Source organism: Drosophila biarmipes, unplaced genomic scaffold (genome assembly GCF_025231255.1).
Source record: "Drosophila biarmipes strain raj3 unplaced genomic scaffold, RU_DBia_V1.1 ptg000019l, whole genome shotgun sequence".
In the NCBI taxonomy this organism is placed as follows: Eukaryota; Metazoa; Arthropoda; class Insecta; order Diptera; family Drosophilidae; genus Drosophila; species Drosophila biarmipes.
The window spans coordinates 2067130-2084371 of NW_026114537.1; positions in this window are offsets into that span (position 1 = coordinate 2067130).

The following is a 17242-nucleotide window of genomic DNA, read 5'->3' on the forward strand; positions in this document are numbered from 1 at the left end:
AAAATAAAAAAAAAAACAGATTACACTGGTCTACATTATTATATTTTGAGGATCAACGTTTCATTTTTATCAGCAATCCAAGATTTTGACTCCGCTGTCCTACAGTTTTACAACTCCATTTATCCAGCCTTGAAAGCTTTTGTCCCATCGTTAACTATTTCCCCTTCTTCCAAGCGGTCGTGGTTTTCAAAACATTTGTCGCACCTAAAAATACAAAAAATTTTAATTTTTGATTGATCTCTACTTGATTTTGCCCGTTACTAATCCACCCACTTCCAATTCCTCACTGAAACTAGACAATCCTATATTTAATACCTCTCGCACGGATCCAAAACAAATGAAAATTCACCGCATTTTCTTCGTCCCTTCGCTATCTAAATAAAACAGTAGTAGATATCTCCGGTGCTCCGGAGATATAATCATCCACTTTAGTAAGGATGTCGAATATTTTTATAATATTGTATCGACAATATTTTCTGTTTTAAAATAATATCAAAATAATATTTAAAATATCTTGATATCTCTCTATTGATATTTTTTAGTTTCCCAATAAGTTTCTTAGAATTAAAAGAAATAGAAATTAAACACATCTGTCTTGAATCATATGGAGATGCCTTTTTAACGACTACCCCACACGCGTAGGTGTGGGCGCGGTGGGAGTGAGTGCCGGCGTTTTATTCTGTGAACACTCCAAATCAGCCTTATACATTTTAAACTAACTTAACCTTAAAGCAGTGTGCCTCCTACAATTCACAAGACACTTCAAGAGCCACGAGATCGGATAACTTAACAAATACTAGATTTTCCTTACAATACTTATTCTACCTATCGATTACAATGTTTGACCGTCGACAACATCAATAATAGATCTTTAGATTTCAAACTGCTTTATAATTTAATTTAAACAAATAACAATAATATGAAAAACCCAAATTTAATTTCAAATCCAATTTCTTGTTATCTAGTTTATAAATGATACAGATTATATGAATTATACTCAAACATACAAAACAAAATTTAATTTAAAATTTAATTTCTTATAATTTAGTTTAAACGATGCAGATTATAAAAATAAAAAAAAATATCAAAAAAAAATATATTGCATTCTCGATATTTGGGAAAATAATTATTACGATATAAATATATATTTTTTCAAAAAAAATATCGATTATAATATTATCAACAAACCTAGACTTTAGCAAGGCTTTCGATGTGGTTAGGCATTCACTGCTTCTACTTAAACGTTTTTATTTGGGATATTTCTGTCTGCTCGTTATGAGGTTCGAGCGGCTTCTACAGAAGATTGTGTGTTTGTCCAACTAAATTTATATGACGTTTTATTCTCGTGCTACTAATGCATTGGGTGTGTGCCTTGGCAGGTCTCGGTACCTTCTCGCGCTGGTTCCACTGCCTGCTGATATTGCTCGTTCTGGCCTTTCGACGCGTTCCTGCGCTCTCCAACGAGCTCCGCGCGGCGATCGATGGTTTCTGCTGGTTTCACTGACGATGTCCTGCGGATTTATATAACTCCTCACATTCCGTGCTTTCTTCGGGTGACGAAAAGAAGCTCATGCTCTCACTTTCTCTGGCTGTTATCCTGTGAGTCCTCATAGCCTTTGAGCCTTGTGACTCTTCCTCTTCTTTCCAGTTCTATCTTCAGACGGAATTAGGAATTCTCGTTCTTATCTCTGGCCATTATCCTGTGTCCTCGACGACCAACAGTTCGCCGATGAGCTTTAAAACGCCGATCCTCCGTTTTATTCTCCTTCCCACGCTGTCTTCCTCGTAGATTTCAAATTCTATCGCGCCAATACTTCTTATGTTCCCACTAAGATATCGGTTCTCATTGCCTATGGATACCCTCCTCGAGGCTCATTGATTCTCCTTCTCCTTTTCGTGGCCCCACCCTTTGGTCACATCATCCGTGAGCGATCGTCTATCGATACCGATGATAAAGCGTTGCCACCTGCTCGATACGAAGTTTCACCTTTTGACAATATTTCCAGTATTTCTTGCGCCCATCGATCGCCACTATCGTACAGGGACAATCGACCGCCTACCAATCAAGGCGCCCCTTCCTTAGGCAATGGTGAATTGGCAAATTTGTTTTTGTCCGAACAGCTTACGTTTGGCTCGTAGTCGTTCTCTTCCTTTTTTTCCCCTTATTTTAGCTCGGCACTACCGTTTGCCCATAGCATTACGTTCGTACGATGACGACCACATGTCTCCCTCTATGTATTCATCCGCTAAAGGTGCTGTAAGCCTTTTTTTTTTGCGTGAATCAAACTTTTAACATGAATTGTTCGTCCATTTATGCATCTATTTTATTTAATCTTTTTTTCAATGGAACTTAAGTTTATTGTCCTAAATGACGTGTTTTTCAGAATTATTCATCGAGGGGTTATATTTTATATATAATATTAAATTTAACACTACAAGTGTACGCCCAAAAGTCTGCGTACAACTGTTCAAAGACAAGTCAGTTGAAGCTACATTTTTGCATCAAGTTCCAAAGAATTTCAACATGAATAAAAAGGTCAAAGAAATTTCTGTTGAGGAACGAATAATTATAAAATTTTTTTAGATGGAAAATCTTATAGGGTAATTGGTGCTCTAGTTGGTAGAGCCGATTCCTCCATCCAAAACGTTACTAACACCTGCAACTCGACTGGCAGTATCCAATCAAAGGCTCGTTCTGGCCGCCCGCCCTTGCTAACCAACCGCGAACAGAAGAAGTCTTTTCATCTTAATCTGAGGACTACAGCTCATCAGGCAAAGCTTCAGATCGAGGAATGTTTTTCCAAAACAGTTTCCGAAGAAACTGTACGGCGTGTCGATAACTAGCAAAGGCAGGCGCACAGGAGAGAGTCAAGCCAGGACAGGAAGACGACAGTGCTGACCTCTAGACCCAGCCAGTCGGATCGGTCCCTAAACAAGTCCGCGAGTGGTCATTCAAGTTCTACGGGGCGGAGAAACCGTTTGAGTTCCTGGAACAAGTTGAATGGTCCGCCAACACCTACGGTTAAGACCTGGACCGGAGTTACTTAAAGGATGGGCATTGAAGTGGTTTGTCGCCAATAATAAGCAATGGAAAACCTCGGCAGAGCTCATTGAGAGCTTGCATCTGTACTTTCTGCCGAAACATTTCTTCACAAAGTGGTTTTGTCGATGTCATTTACCTCGATTAGCATTGTCACAGTCAGCGCTCTGACGTCGACATTGCCCCCCAGGATCGCTTTCATTGTGGTCTGAAGCTCTGTGGTTTTGGCGTCGGAGATCTTATTTAGGAGAATTAAGAGTTCCTCCTGATCTGAGCGGAAACCCCAGTGGGACCGTCCGGGACAGAGCACCCTACTCTAAGAACAGTAACGCTTTCCTAAATCCGCACGGCTGACCGCCTCGCGAAACCGAGTCGTTGCTAAGCAGTCGCCAAGTCAACGTGTCAGGAACGAGCAGCGAGCAAGTGGCGCTATCAAGGCCACCCGAGTTACCATGCCGTCTGTAAATTTACCCGCAATAAACCCTCTCAAACCCGTGAACACCTTAAAAATTTGGTGAGACGAACACGCAATCTACTAAGCCAGCCGCACGAGTCTCGTAGCGAACTGACCATAAAACTCAGTTCGTTACAAGGTATTTGACTGTGCGGGTATTTTTTTTATATATATTATATTTCTTTATGATATGTATATATATATATATATATATTTCTTTAAAACATCACAAAATAATTAAAAAGGATAAACAAGGATAAATTTTTTTTTTATATAAAAATATTTAAATACCCACAGAAAATATTTAGATTATTTGTAATTATATTACAAAAAATTTTTCATTATTTATAATGCAAGGGTGTTAAAAAGCTTAACTGTTTTATTTTCTTGTGCTTAATTGTGGAACTGCAGGGTATTTACACACACATAATCGTCATAGCTTTTAATCTTGGGAGTTTTGTGGCCGTTAGAGTGGTCAATCAAAAGATCTTGACAAGACCAATACATTTAAGTTCATTTTATTTTTATAAGATGTGGGCTCCACAGTGAGCAAGGGACAAGCTAAAAAATCTGACGTCATTGCGAGGGGTGTGGGGTTTGAGGCGTTTCTTTATGCCGATCAATAGGTATTGATGAGAACAATACATTTCAGCTAAAATTTTTGTCTAGTATGAATACTGTAGGCGCCACAGTGTTTCACGGATTGCGGAGTGGGCGTAGCAAGCTTTTTTATAGCGCTCGGTTTTATGTTTACGTTTCGGTTTATCAAAACCCGCAAGTTCTTAAAAATAAGAAGAATTTATTTTATCAACTTTGACAATAATATTCTGTTTGTAACTTAAACTATAGCAATAGGTAGATGGAGGTGCAAAAACATCAAAGCAAGATTTTAACGCGCGTTGAACGTGGTTCTTGCTGGGTGGTGTCTTTGTTTTATAGGTTTCTAGTCCTTTATGGTGATTTGGTGCTTGGCTAGGTTTGAAGTTGCACTTGTAATACGGAAATCTGGCAGTTCTGCTTCTAGGAACTGGTCAATATTATCTTCTCGTTGCCGTCTTCAAAAAATGCCATTGACATACTTTCCTTCCGGCATCCGATGTGTTTGTTCCTGGAAGCTAGTACAATTTATTGACCTGCGGATCTTATCCTGTCGACGGGCTGGCACCAACGCATCTTCTACTTCTGGCAATATTAACAGGCTCATGGTTAGTCGTTTGTTTCCCAATTTGACTTCTGGCTCGAGCTGCGCACTTCCGCAGCTCCTTCCATTTGCCAACAAAACTTGTCGTTTTTATTATGTAATTCTTCTAAGAGCAGCCAAATTATCCGCTAGCTCCTTGCTAATAAAGCTCGCTGAAGATCGCCAGATGTAACGAGCTGTTTTTCTATGTTTTCTCGCTACAAAACTCGTACACATAACTCAGAAGATTTGGGCGTTTGTCCCAAAAAACTTATAGTAAGCGTGACCGGACGTTGGCGATAATCCCACAGACTGCGCATCCCGTGAAATACTTCCATAGAACCTCACGGATCTTCTTACGAGAAATCGACTTTCAATATTGTTGTTAGCATGGGACCGGAAATATCCTAGATCGAGCACACAATTTTAAGCACGAAATACATACAGTTAAATACCGGACAGCCATTGTCAGCCAAATCCAATCCGATAAACTAATATGTAGTGATTTTGTTGGTGATTGCATCGACAATTCTATTTATAATTTTAATTTTACAATTTTAAATTGTCCGATTTTTTTCAAAAAATTTTCTTTTTCACTTCAGTCTGTAACAAAATTAAAAAAAAAGGGAATTACAAAAAAAAAACTCGACGGCGTTACCTGCTAACTATTATCTATCGAATGATATGGCTATTTTTGATTTCTGATGATCCAGCGCCGAGCTATGAGGGGCATCGCATTTCAACTTTTTTCGAGATAAATCCCGACAATTGCTACCATTGTCCATTTCTTTGTAAAAATTGGATAAGACATTCGAAGAATTAGTACATTCTTCGTACTATTCGTTGAATAAATATATTTTAACTGTATCGTCAAGAAAAAAACTACAAAAACATGGCATTTTTCGTATGGTTTGACCTTATTCCCTTTAAAAATCATTGCTTTGACAGAAACTCAAATTAATTCTTCAGTTTCTGACAACGAAATCTTTGTTTGGTGGTGTCCTAATAACAATTGAATAACAATTATTCCAAAGAGTGGTTTCCTATTGCTAACGATTTTAGTATTTAATTCGTTGCTGTTAAAATAAGTATTGGCTCAGCTTTCACCTTTTTGATCTAGTTTAAACCACCATTCAAATTGCTTTAGGCCAAACAGACTAAATAGGGTATAATTTTACCGTCTCACATATTCAGACATGTCCCTCGCTCAAATTAACTCTGTTAAAAATAATCGGAAGTCTTTTAAACCTTATGTTCGTTAGTGATGCCGCTCTTGTAAAATTTCCGAAGTCAACGAAATTTCCCTATCTGAAGATCCTTATCACACAACTACTCGTATATCAATATCCGTTGAGCTTTTAAGCGAATCTTCATTTTTATCAGCAATCCAAGATTTTGACTCCGCTGTCCTACAGTTTTACAACTCCATTTATCCAGCCTTGAAAGCTTTTGTCCCATCGTTAACTGTTTCCCCTTCTTCCAAGCGGTCGTGGTTTTCAAAACATTTGTCGCACCTAAAAATTCAAAAAATTTTGATTTTTGATTGATCTCTACTTGATTTTGCCCGTTACTAATCCTCCCACTTCCAATTCCTCACTGAAACTAGACAATCCTATAATTAATACCTCTCGCACGGATCCAAAACAAATGAAAATTCACCGCATTTTCTTCGTCCCTTCGCTATCTAAATAAAACAGTAGTAGATATCTCCGGTGCTCCGGAGATATAATCATCCACTTCAGTAAGGGTGTCGAATATTTTTATAATATCGTATCGACAATATTTTCTGTTTTAAAAAAATATCAAAATAATATTTAATATATCTTGATATCTCTCTATTGATATTTTTTAGTTTCCCAATAAGTTTCTTAGAATTAAAAGAAATAGAAATTAAACACATCTGTCTTGAATCATATGGAGATGCCTCTTTAACGACTACCCCACACGCGTAGGTGTGGGCGTGGTGGGAGTGAGTGCCGGCGTTTTATTCTGTGAACACTCCAAATCAGCCTTATACATTTTAAACTAACTTAACCTTAAAGCAGTGTGCCTCCTACAATTCACAAGACACTTCAAGAGCCACGAGATCGGATAACTTAACAAATACTAGATTTTCCTTACAATACTTATTCTACCTATCGATTACAATGTTTGACCGTCGACAACATCAATAATAGATCTTTAGATTTCAAACTGCTTTATAATTTAATTTAAACAAATAACAATAATATGAAAAACCCAAATTTAATTTCAAATCCAATTTCTTGTTATCTAGTTTATAAATGATACAGATTATATGAATTATACTCAAACATACAAAACAAAATTTAATTTAAAATTTAATTTCTTATAATTTAGTTTTTAAACGATGCAGATTATAAAAATAAAAAAAAATATCCAAAAAAAATATATTGCATTCTCGATATTTGGGAAAATAATTATTACGATATAAATATATATTTTTTCAAAAAAAATATCGATTATAATATTATCAACAAACCTAGACTTTAGCAAGGCTTTCGATGTGGTTAGGCATTCACTGCTTCTACTTAAACGTTTTTATTTGGGATATTTCTGTCTGCTCGTTATGAGGTTCGTGCGGCTTCTACAGAAGATTGTGTGTTTGTCCAACTAAATTTATATGACGTTTTATTCTCGTGCTACTAATGCATTGGGTGTGTGCCTTGGCAGGTCTCGGTACCTTCTCGCGCTGGTTCCACTGCCTGCTGATATTGCTCGTTCTGGCCTTTCGACGCGTTCCTGCGCTCTCCAACGAGCTCCGCGCGGCGATCGATGGTTTCTGCTGGTTTCACTGACGATGTCCTGCGGATTTATATAACTCCTCACATTCCGTGCTTTCTTCGGGTGACGAAAAGAAGCTCATGCTCTCACTTTCTCTGGCTGTTATCCTGTGAGTCCTCATAGCCTTTGAGCCTTGTGACTCTTCCTCTTCTTTCCAGTTCTATCTTCAGACGGAATTAGGAATTCTCGTTCTTATCTCTGGCCATTATCCTGTGTCCTCGACGACCAACAGTTCGCCGATGAGCTTTAAAACGCCGATCCTCCGTTTTATTCTCCTTCCCACGCTGTCTTCCTCGTAGATTTCAAATTCTATCGCGCCAATACTTCTTATGTTCCCACTAAGATATCGGTTCTCATTGCCTATGGATACCCACCTCGAGGCTCATTGATTCTCCTTCTCCTTTTCGTGGCCCCACCCTTTGGTCACATCATCCGTGAGCGATCGTCTATCGATACCGATGATAAAGCGTTGCCACCTGCTCGATACGAAGTTTCACCTTTTGACAATATTTCCAGTATTTCTTGCGCCCATCGATCGCCACTATCGTACAGGGACAATCGACCGCCTACCAATCAAGGCGCCCCTTCCTTAGGCAATGGTGAATTGGCAAATTTGTTTTTGTCCGAACAGCTTACGTTTGGCTCGTAGTCGTTCTCTTCCTTTTTTTCCCCTTATTTTAGCTCGGCACTACCGTTTGCCCATAGCATTACGTTCGTACGATGACGACCACATGACTCCCTCTATGTATTCATCCGCTAAAGGTGCTGTAAGCCTTTTTTTTTTGCGTGAATCAAACTTTTAACATGAATTGTTCGTCCATTTATGCATCTATTTTATTTAATCTTTTTTCAATGGAACTTAAGTTTATTGTCCTAAATGACGTGTTTTTCAGAATTATTCATCGAGGGGTTATATTTTATATATAATATTAAATTTAACACTACAAGTGTACGCCCAAAAGTCTGCGTACAACTGTTCAAAGACAAGTCAGTTGAAGCTACATTTTTGCATCAAGTTCCAAAGAATTTCAACATGAATAAAAAGGTCAAAGAAATTTCTGTTGAGGAACGAATAATTATAAAATTTTTTTAGATGGAAAATCTTATAGGGTAATTGGTGCTCTAGTTGGTAGAGCCGATTCCTCCATCCAAAACGTTACTAACACCTGCAACTCGACTGGCAGTATCCAATCAAATGCTCGTTCTGGCCGCCCGCCCTTGCTAACCAACCGCGAACAGAAGAAGTCTTTTCATCTTAATCTGAGGACTACAGCTCATCAGGCAAAGCTTCAGATCGAGGAATGTTTTTCCAAAACAGTTTCCGAAGAAACTGTACGGCGTGTCGATAACTTGCAAAGGCAGGCGCACAGGAGAGAGTCAAGCCAGGACAGGAAGACGACAGTGCTGACCTCTAGACCCAGCCAGTCGGATCGGTCCCTAAACAAGTCCGCGAGTGGTCATTCAAGTTCTACGGGGCGGAGAAACCGTTTGAGTTCCTGGAACAAGTTGAATGGTCCGCCAACACCTACGGTTAAGACCTGGACCGGAGTTACTTAAAGGATGGGCATTGAAGTGGTTTGTCGCCAATAATAAGCAATGGAAAACCTGGGCAGAGCTCATTGAGAGCTTGCATCAGTACTTTCTGACGAAACATTTCTTCACAAAGTGGTTTTGTCGATGTCATTTACCTCGATTAGCATTGTCACAGTCAGCGCTCTGACGTCGACATTGCCCCCCAGGATCGCTTTCATTGTGGTCTGAAGCTCTGTGGTTTTGGCGTCGGAGATCTTATTTAGGAGAATTAAGAGTTCCTCCTGATCTGAGCGGAAACCCCAGTGGGACCGTCCGGGACAGAGCACCCTACTCTAAGAACAGTAACGCTTTCCTAAATCCGCACGGCTGACCCCCTCGCGAAACCGAGTCGTTGCTAAGCAGTCGCCAAGTCAACGTGTCAGGAACGAGCAGCGAGCAAGTGGCGCTATCAAGGCCACCCGAGTTACCATGCCGTCTGTAAATTTACCCGCAATAAACCCTCTCAAACCCGTGAACACCTTAAAAATTTGGTGAGACGAACACGCAATCTACTAAGCCAGCCGCACGAGTCTCGTAGCGAACTGACCATAAAACTCAGTTCGTTACAAGGTATTTGACTGTGCGGGTATTTTTTTTATATATATTATATTTCTTTATGATATATATATATATATATATATATATTTCTTTAAAACATCACAAAATAATTAAAAAGGATAAACAAGGATAAATTTTTTTTTTATATAAAAATATTTAAATACCCACAGAAAATATTTAGATTATTTGTAATTATATTACAAAAAATTTTTCATTATTTATAATGCAAGGGTGTTAAAAAGCTTAACTGTTTTATTTTCTTGTGCTTAATTGTGGAACTGCAGGGTATTTACACACACATAATCGCCATAGCTTTTAATCTTGGGAGTTTTGTGGCCGTTAGAGTGGTCAATCAAAAGATCTTGACAAGACCAATACATTTAAGTTCATTTTATTTTTATAAGCTGTGGGCTCCACAGTGAGCAAGGGACAAGCTAAAAAATCTGACGTCATTGCGAGGGGTGTGGGGTTTGAGGCGTTTCTTTATGCCGATCAATAGGTATTGATGAGAACAATACATTTCAGCTAAAATTTTTGTCTAGTATGAATACTGTAGGCGCCACAGTGTTTCACGGATTGCGGAGTGGGCGTAGCAAGCTTTTTTATAGCGCTCGGTTTTATGTTTACGTTTCGGTTTATCAAAACCCGCAAGTTCTTAAAAATAAGAAGAATTTATTTTATCAACTTTGACAATAATATTCTGTTTGTAACTTAAACTATAGCAATAGGTAGATGGAGGTGCAAAAACATCAAAGCAAGATTTTAACGCGCGTTGAACGTGGTTCTTGCTGGGTGGTGTCTTTGTTTTATAGGTTTCTAGTCCTTTATGGTGATTTGGTGCTTGGCTAGGTTTGAAGTTGCACTTGTAATACGGAAATCTGGCAGTTCTGCTTCTAGGAACTGGTCAATATTATCTTCTCGTTGCCGTCTTCAAAAAATGCCATTGACATACTTTCCTTCCGGCATCCGATGTGTTTGTTCCTGGAAGCTAGTACAATTTATTGACCTGCGGATCTTATCCTGTCGACGGGCTGGCACCAACGCATCTTCTACTTCTGGCAATATTAACAGGCTCATGGTTAGTCGTTTGTTTCCCAATTTTACTTCTGGCTCGAGCTGCGCACTTCCGCAGCTCCTTCCATTTGCCAACAAAACTTGTCGTTTTTATTATGTAATTCTTCTAAGAGCAGCCAAATTATCCGCTAGCTCCTTGCTAATAAAGCTCGCTGAAGATCGCCAGATGTAACGAGCTGTTTTTCTATGTTTTCTCGCTACAAAACTCGTACACATAACTCAGAAGATTTGGGCGTTTGTCCCAAAAAACTTATAGTAAGCGTGACCGGACGTTGGCGATAATCCCACAGACTGCGCATCCCGTGAAATACTTCCATAGAACCTCACGGATCTTCTTACGAGAAATCGACTTTCAATATTGTTGTTAGCATGGGACCGGAAATATCCTAGATCGAGAAAACAATTTTAAGCACGAAATACATACAGTTAAATACCGGACAGCCATTGTCAGCCAAATCCAATCCGATAAACTAATATGTAGTGATTTTGTTGGTGATTGCATCGACAATTCTATTTATAATTTTAATTTTACAATTTTAAATTGTCCGATTTTTTTCAAAAAATTTTCTTTTTCACTTCAGTCTGTAACAAAATTAAAAAAAAAGGGAATTACAAAAAAAAAACTCGACGGCGTTACCTGCTAACTATTATCTATCGAATGATATGGCCATTTTTGATTTCTGATGATCCAGCGCCGAGCTATGAGGGGCATCGCATTTCAACTTTTTTCGAGATAAATCCCGACAATTGCTACCATTGTCCATTTCTTTGTAAAAATTGGATAAGACATTCGAAGAATTAGTACATTCTTCGTACTATTCGTTGAATAAATATATTTTAACTGTATCGTCAAGAAAAAAACTACAAAAACATGGCATTTTTCGTATGGTTTGACCTTATTCCCTTTAAAAATCATTGCTTTGACAGAAACTCAAATTAATTCTTCAGTTTCTGACAACGAAATCTTTGTTTGGTGGTGTCCTAATAACAATTGAATAACAATTATTCCAAAGAGTGGTTTCCTATTGCTAACGATTTTAGTATTTAATTCGTTGCTGTTAAAATAAGTATTGGCTCAGCTTTCACCTTTTTGATCTAGTTTAAACCACCATTCAAATTGCTTTAGGCCAAACAGACTAAATAGGGTATAATTTTACCGTCTCACATATTCAGACATGTCCCTCGCTCAAATTAACTCTGTTAAAAATAATCGGAAGTCTTTTAAACCTTATGTTCGTTAGTGATGCCGCTCTTGTAAAATTTCCGAAGTCAACGAAATTTCCCTATCTGAAGATCCTTATCACACAACTACTCGTATATCAATATCCGTTGAGCTTTTAAGCGAATCTTCATTTTTATCAGCAATCCAAGATTTTGACTCCGCTGTCCTACAGTTTTACAACTCCATTTATCCAGCCTTGAAAGCTTTTGTCCCATCGTTAACTGTTTCCCCTTCTTCCAAGCGGTCGTGGTTTTCAAAACATTTGTCGCACCTAAAAATTCAAAAAATTTTGATTTTTGATTGATCTCTACTTGATTTTGCCCGTTACTAATCCTCCCACTTCCAATTCCTCACTGAAACTAGACAATCCTATAATTAATACCTCTCGCACGGATCCAAAACAAATGAAAATTCACCGCATTTTCTTCGTCCCTTCGCTATCTAAATAAAACAGTAGTAGATATCTCCGGTGCTCCGGAGATATAATCATCCACTTCAGTAAGGGTGTCGAATATTTTTATAATATCGTATCGACAATATTTTCTGTTTTAAAAAAATATCAAAATAATATTTAATATATCTTGATATCTCTCTATTGATATTTTTTAGTTTCCCAATAAGTTTCTTAGAATTAAAAGAAATAGAAATTAAACACATCTGTCTTGAATCATATGGAGATGCCTCTTTAACGACTACCCCACACGCGTAGGTGTGGGCGTGGTGGGAGTGAGTGCCGGCGTTTTATTCTGTGAACACTCCAAATCAGCCTTATACATTTTAAACTAACTTAACCTTAAAGCAGTGTGCCTCCTACAATTCACAAGACACTTCAAGAGCCACGAGATCGGATAACTTAACAAATACTAGATTTTCCTTACAATACTTATTCTACCTATCGATTACAATGTTTGACCGTCGACAACATCAATAATAGATCTTTAGATTTCAAAATGCGTTATAATTTAATTTAAACAAATAACAATATAATGAAAAACCCAAATTTAATTTCAAAACCAATTTCTTATATTGCATATATATTGCATATAATATAATAATTATAATATTATCAACATACCTAGACTTTAGCAAGGCTTTCGATGTGGTTAGGAATTCACTGCTTCTACTTAAACGTTTTTATTTGGGATTTTTCTGTCTGCTCGTTACGAGGTTCGAGCGGCTTCTACAGAAGATTGTGTGTTTGTCCAACTAAATTTATATGGCGTTTTATTCTCGTGCTACTAATGCATTGGGTGTGTGCCTTGGCAGGTCTCGGTACCTTCTCGCGCTGGTTCCACTGCCTGCTGATATTGCTCGTTCTGGCCTTTCGACGTGTTCCTGCGCTCTCCAACGAGCTCCGCGCGGCGGTCGATGGTGTCTGCTGGTTTCACTGACGATGTCCTGCGGATTTATATAGCTCCTCACATTCCGTGCTTTCTTCGGGTGACGAAAAGAAGCTCATGCTCTCACTTTCTCTGGCTGTTATCCTGTGAGTCCTCATAGCCTTTGAGTCCTGCGACTCTTCCTCTTCTTTCCAGTTATATCCTCAGACGGAATTAGGAATTCTCGTTCTTATCTCTGGCCATTATCCTGTGTCCTCGACGACCAACAGTTCGCCGATGAACTTTAAAACGCCATCCTCGTAGATTTCAAATTCTCTCGCGCCAATGCTTCTTATGTTCCCACTAAGATACCCACCTCGAGGCTCATTGTTCCTCCTTCTCCTTCTCCTTTTCGTGGCCCCACCGTTTGGTCACATTATCCGTGAGCGATCGTCTATCGATACCGATAATAAAGCGTTGCCACCTGCTCGATACGAAGTTTCACCTTTCGACAATATTTCCAGTATTTTTTGCGCCCAACGATCGCCACTATCGTACAGGGACAATCGACCGCCTGCCAATCAAGGCCCTTCATTAGGCAATGGTGAATTGGCAAATTTGTTTTTGTCCGAACAGCTTACGTTTGGCTCGTAGTCGTTCTCTTCCTTTTTTCCCCCTTATTTTAGCTCGGCACTACCGTTTGCCCATAGCATTACGTTCGTACCATGACGACCACATGCCTCCCTGTGTGCATTCAAGGAAAATCTTATAGGGTAATTGGTGCTCTTGTTGGTAGAGCCGATTCCTCCATCCAAAAAGGTACTAACACCTGCAACTCGACTGGCAGTATCCTATCAAAGGCTCGTTCTGGCCGCCCGCCCTTGGTAACCAACCGCGAACAGAAGACTTTTGTCAAGTCTTTTCATCTTAATCTGAGGACTACAGCTCATCAGGCAAAGCTTCAGATCGAGGAATGTTTTTGCAAAATAGTTTCCGAAGAAACTGTACGGCGGGCCAAAAAGTCTGATTTCCATAGTAGAGATGCCCGCAAGAAACCTATGATCGGTCAATAGACAACGTTTAGTTTTTGCTAATGAGGCCCTAAGAGTTCTGCAATAAAGTCATATTTTCCGGCGAAAGTAAAATCTACATATTCGAAATCAAGAAAAAAGTCTTGGTATGGCGGAAAAGCGGAGAAGCCTTAAAAAAAGAAAATTTAGTTGACACGGTGCATGTCACCGCATAGCTCGATCTCTTGCGGTACAGCTCTCATTGCTGTGCCGCCTTCCCCCTTACTCGGTTAAACTTAGATATTTTTCTCCCCCAGATCATAGCGCACTTCGTCTTCTGCAGTTCGCAGCTTCTCTCGGTGAGTATCCCTGCAGGTTGTCCCCGGAGGATATCCTTCAAGGCATTTCTGGTCGGTATCCTTGGAGGTATCCTTGCATGTTATCCTTAGGACGGAAACTTCTCGTCCCAGTTTCTCTGGTCTATCCCTGCAAACTGCGCAATCATAGTCTTGAACATTCTGTTTGTTCGTTCTGTCGGATTCTCTTGTAGAGCTTGGGGTGTGATGAATTATTGTCTGATACCCTCTCAGCCACGAAACGTTTTTAGATACGGCTTGAAACTGCAGTCCGTTGTCCGTTATGAGCACGTTTGGGACGCCGTTCTTTGGGATAATACGCTCCCTAAACGCCTTCTTGAGAGACTCAGCTGTCAAACTGCGCAGAGGCACCTGTTCCACACAGTTTGAAAATCTCTCTATCAGGATCAGCAGCATTTGATCGGCGTATACTTTTCTTACATGGGCTCGTGCGTCTTTATGCATGCCTGGCCAGTAATATCTGGTTGCCAATCGTGCATTTGTCCTCCGACTTTCAATGTGTCCAGCCGATGGCGCGTCTTTGTTTTTCCTGTTTCCCGTAGCGACCTTGGGGCGCACATCTTCCATGACGTGACGTCTTCATTGCCTGGTTAGTGTGGTATGTTCCTTTACAGTGACATCCATCACAATTGGCCACTTCTGCGTTTGGGTCCTTATCATTTCGCCAATGTCCTTGATTTAGCTGCACTCTCCTAAAGCTATTGGCGCCGTTGCCTCCTTTACTCCTCTTGCCGTCTCTGATAGAGGTTGTCTTAATAATGCGTTGGCCACCAAGATTAGCTGACCCTTTCTGTACGTAATCTCAAATTCGTACTGCTGTAGCTCCAGAACCCATCTGGCAATCCCTCCAGATGGGTTATCGATGCTGTTAAGCCACTTCGGTTACTACCTTACTACCCTTCCAGATATGGATCTTCCGGATCGCCAAGACAATCGCCGTTGCTGAATAGGTCTTTTCTGCGCCTTTCAGTGTTTGGCTACAGTAGGAGATTGCTTTTTCGGCCTTTTTGGTGTCCCGGGTCTGTATTGATACGATGCCGTAGTCTCTGGCGTCTGTTTGGAGGATGAAAGTTTTGTGTTTGCCTCGAGTCTTGCCTTTACTATCTCAAACGCCATATGGTGCTCTGGTGTCCACTTCTACCTGCTCCCTTTGCGTAGCAGGTCTTTTAGAGGTTTGACAATTCTGTAAAAAATCTGGTACAAATCGTCGGTACTACGACACTACTTCTAGGTATTGCCGGAGTTTTTTGACGGTCGATGGCGGTTCCAATTCATCGATGGCGGCAAAACTTTCCGGATCTGTTCCTATTCCCTCGCAGTCACTCGATGTCCCAGGTACTGCTGTCCTCTGGAATATACCTTTGCCTGCACCGTAAGAGCCAACTATCGCCTCCTATTTTCTTTTAGTAGGATCTGCCCGTATACAGTGGTCCAAAAAATGAAAACTAGTTCTCACCATTTAATAAATAGAATAAAATCAGTAAAATATCTAATCAAAAATAAAAAATAAATTTTGTTGAGATTAAGATTTTGCAAATCTTCCTTTAAAATTACTCAAAAAACATGTGTTTCAGCCAGAATTTTTTCAAAAAAATATATTTCCCACCCCCAACTTTGTCAACTTTCTAAACTCAGTCAATATTAGTAAAAAAAAAAATTCGAAATATTTTTGATTGAACATATAAAGTTCGAATTTGACACAGCGGACTTATCTCTTATCTCAAAGATCCATATCATGTAGTGTCCTCTATAGGACTACCTTAACTTTCTGGTTCATGCAAGTTGACTATAAAAGAATTCTGAAAATAGTCAATCACGGGTAGTCGCGCAGAATAAATTTGGTGCAGCGTTAACGAAGGAAGCCAATGACAGAAAAAGATTCATATGATACTTTTGCTTATGCTAATTATTTTTTTAAATAAATTTTTAACATTTATTGCATATTGCTACAGAAGGTCCATTTATGAGACTCTTTTTTTAAATAAATAAAAATATTTGCGAAACGTTGTAAATGACTTATTATGCAACTCGAGGCTTTTAATACCTTATTGTCAATATTTTTAAAAACTAAATACAATTCGATCTTTTACGACCATGTAAATTCTGGTTCTAGCAACTAGTTTTTTAATTTTCTCAGCTTTTAAAGTAGTTTGGAAAGATCACAAACGAATTTGAGAAATAATACCAAGTCAAGGCCACCCATATGAAAAAAATATATTTGATGAGGGCAACAGTGCTTGTGAATTGAAACCTTAAAACTAATTTGCAGACCCTAAAACTCGTTTTTTTTCAAAAAAATGTCTTCTGTAGAAACTTAAGGATTTCCAAACAAATGATAACCGCCCGAGGAGAGTATTCACTGGCCTGCCTTCTTTTTCATCATTACGATGGGACTCTTTGAATACTCTATGTGCGCCATTTGGAAAAGCTCGTCCACATTTGCATTGATTTCCATTGGGTTTTCGTGATGTCATGTGGGTTGCCTATGGTGGCCATGTTAGCCTGTCTCTGTTGCTGTTGCGGTGGTGATCAATGGCCTCCGTTGGTGAGCCTGTTTCCTGCCACCGTAGGACTCGGTGTGATGGTGACCAACGGTCATTTCCCCGTGTCTGGCTCTTCGCAGATTCTGCAAGT